The sequence below is a fragment of the Mizuhopecten yessoensis genome, unplaced genomic scaffold (assembly GCF_002113885.1).
Source record: "Mizuhopecten yessoensis strain PY_sf001 unplaced genomic scaffold, ASM211388v2 hete_36176090, whole genome shotgun sequence".
Classification (NCBI taxonomy): Eukaryota; Metazoa; Mollusca; class Bivalvia; order Pectinida; family Pectinidae; genus Mizuhopecten; species Mizuhopecten yessoensis.
The window spans coordinates 1-3676 of NW_018485471.1; the positions used below are offsets into that span (position 1 = coordinate 1).

The window sequence follows — 3676 nt, forward strand, 5'->3', positions numbered from 1 at the left end:
ACCACAAACACATCGATATTACGACATTTACTGAACAATGTAGAGATATGTCAATTGTCAGATACCGTTAGACTTAACTTTGACGATTTGTAACCTATATGGACTTCTTTTCCGCCATAATACTTCATGAAATAGCTGTTTTTCCCTTCCATTAAAATCAAACATAATAATAACAACAATGAAAGCCTACTGAAACCCATCTTGAGCACACACTTAGTTATCCTGTTCTATGGGAATACCGGTAAGTGAAAGCATACAAGCGAAAGAACAATGTCAAAAGGGACAAAATGGTTCACACCATTGGTCTTTTATATTGTAATACGTTGCGAAATGTCTGTTTTGCGCTGAAAATAGAAACTCATGATGTACTGACGCCCATGCGTCTTTATTTAGGGGTAGGAGTGCCGCACCCTAACCACGCGCTAGCCTTCTTTTTAGGATAATCCCTCACTACTCGTCGGCTGTAATCGTCTACCTTGAAATAGCTGAAAAATAATTTAAGCAAATTAATTAAATTAATAAAGAGTGGGCTTGACAGCTGACAATCCCTGTGATTCATTTTAATTAAATGGTTATATATCAATGTTATATGATTCACACTTCTATTCCTGAAAACTCAACACTGAAGTGAATATTAAAAGCTGGACAACTTCCTTTATATGCTATATACTGAAATATCTTCTCGGCATTTAAACTGACTTTTTCTTTTAGCTCAGAAAATGAGGGCAAATTCGTCATGAAAGGAATATCAGAACACAGTATAATAAAAAACGAAATGAACACCTAGCAAATTAGGTTTTTACCGGAGAAGCGCAAATAGTTGACTAGAAATGTTTTTCAGTACATAGCATTTCTAAATCATAATTGAATCTGTTCTGAACAAAAAAAAATATTAGATAGAGAGACCAACTGCCCAAAGTATTTAAATACATCAATATTTTGCTAACTTGGCGTTTCTATGGAACACTAAATTCAAAATACAAAATGATATTATTATTAAAGAGTTTTACTTGCTCGTGGATCGCATTACCGATACAAAAGTCATATGTTCATGTACATTTCAAGGCATTGAAATAATAGGCAATATTCAAACTGCATTCGATATATCAATTTAAAATACATTGATGTAAAGTACTAAGTGTCGTATGAACAGAATTTAATTGTACGTACTTGTGTCCTTTGAAGAAATAGGTATAGCGATTGTAGCGGATGGCAGCCTCTACATTTGTCGGTACACCTGGGAAAAAGGAGGATACAGGTCTGGGATACCCTCGTGGTGGCTGGGTGTATCCTTCGGTCCAAACGCTATACTCGGAACCCTGTCATATTGCACACATACGAATGTTTTGTTAATTTACAGAAATGACAAATAAACATAACAAAAAAGCTACAAGCAAACAAATTTTAACGAAAATCATCACTTTAACACATCAAATCGGTTTTGTTTTAGCGTCGAGTCATGACTGATTTATCAATAAGTTGGAACTAACTAAATAATAGGTAGGCAACGGGTGAGTAAACAACCATTTCGAAGTTAGTGTCTGGTAGTGTAAAAAGTCGTCATAAACCGTATAAAAAGGTGAAATGTAAACTGCATTTCTAAAAAACAAAATTGTATTTTTAAATTGAAATTAAATGAATTAATTTACTTTATCCGATTTGCCCTAAACTATCCACCAATATCATATTGGCCATGTATTATGTGAATACAGAATTACCTTGAATAGATAAACATTTCCGTCGCGCCAGAGCACAGCGGCCTTGACATTCCTGTACCAATTGCTTTCGCCTTTGATAACCTTTGGGTACCCGCTGTCCAACTGCCCTCGGGTGTATCGCCAAAACCTCTTATCTACAATACAGTGTGGTTTATAGTTAATTATAAATATATACAAACACACACATTTTTAGTTAGCTGCTAAAGTAAGCTGCAATCAAAACGCTTTATCTTAGTATAAAACATCATCATTAGATTTTGAAGAATTGGTATTAGAATATTTTTGATATTTAAAGTTTGATTGGCATATCCACTGTTTGAATAACACATGTATATGCTTTTTAGGTTATAGTTCACAATTATATGAGTACAGGACCTATCGAAACGATGCATAATTGCATTATATGAAGGGCGATAATGTTGAGTCACCCAGGAAAAACATACGTATTTTGTCTGTGCCGTTACTTTACGGGAGCACTCTCTCTCCTTTAATTTTTGGATCTCTCATAACCCTAATGATTTGTTAATTGTCAATCAATTTGCATGTTGTGATGACAGTATAAGGTAACTCTCAGTATGCTACATTTCAAGTTAATTGAAAATGGTGTAAAAAAAGAACTGTCACACATTGTAAATATGTAAAACCCCATACAAATCATTCTAGGCATACATAAATGTACAGCAATGACAACAATAGTGTGGATAATGACAGAACTATAATATGTCACCGAATGAAACTATTCTGAGAAAAGAGTACCGACACGTTAAACTATATCATTGTTATTGTCATTAATTTGAAATATTTGTAAAAGTCTTTTGAAACGAATCGCATGATGCAATGCATTTTACAGAATTACATTTGCTTGAAATTTTAATGTTTTAAAAATAGAATATTTAGTTATAATTGACGCGAAGGTACCCTTTACCTTAAACAAACTATAATTATCATGATAGGTGTGAGTTGCTTTTCAAGGAAGGTATTGCTACCCTTCTATATCATTTACGTTGTTTTTACTCTTACACTAATAAGATTTTTAGATAACTTTGAAATGGATTCTACGGAAGAGTATATGGCCATGTAGACAAAATTAAATTTCGTTTTGTCGTGTTGATAACTCGAAATTTCGACTTACTTACTCTACATGGCCCTATTGCTCTTCCGTAGGATTCTGAGAAGGAAGCTTTAATTGATAGAAAAAAATCAGAAATTATGTTTTTGTCACATTCTGATGGTATTTATGCATATTATCAGCAGGGAATGTTTTGATCTAGCATAGCAAATAGCCAATATTTGTCTCACCTTTGAAGAAGTACAGTCGCTGGTTTCTAGCCTTGACTATAGCGCCTGGGTTTTTCGGAGCCCTACGAAACACCCTTCTGATGTATCTTCCTCTTTCAACCCCATTGACGTCGGACCGAAACCTATACACTTTTGTTCCTCGTACAGCATAAATACGGCCATCGTCACCTGCAATTTTAATTTTCAAAAGCAAGTTTACAAAATCATAAATCTAAATGTTTTATACTTTTATCATCTAAATTGCAGAATTTCACGTTGGTTATTATATTAACTTAGATACGTTAACATGTCTTTGATATCATCAATATGTGTATCGACAAGCTGCAAACTTTCAGTTCCAAACCGACATACGTTTGAGGTAAAATAAGCCTTCACAAGATGAACATCTGAAAAGTTAAGTTTTCTGTAAATTAAAATAATGACTTAAGTTTCTGTATGAATATATTTAAAATCTTGTTCATGAAAAAGTATCCACATTTGCTTTTTTGGGGGTTAAATATCCTCGCAATAAGTTACGTAACTCGTGACGGCGGATGCCTAGATAGCTATCATGGTTCTTCTATGTTCTCAAAGTAGGCCACAAAGAAAAAAAAATACCATTTTCTTCAAGAGGGGAAGGGAGGTGGCTGGGGTTGTGTGTTATTAGTCGTTCTTACGAG

The 3676-nt window shown here is 34.0% G+C and overlaps 1 long non-coding RNA gene across 1 annotated transcript; it reads right to left on the reverse strand.

Annotated features, from left to right (window-relative positions):
* Nucleotides 1–6: 6 nt before the first annotated feature.
* Nucleotides 7–3204, reverse strand: LOC110444807. The gene is made up of 4 exons (XR_002462282.1): nucleotides 3018–3204; nucleotides 1719–1852; nucleotides 1171–1319; nucleotides 7–485 (listed from the first exon to the last, which is right to left on the reverse strand). It is a non-coding gene; the product is annotated as an uncharacterized LOC110444807 (long non-coding RNA).
* Between the last annotated feature and the right edge of the window lie 472 nt (nucleotides 3205–3676).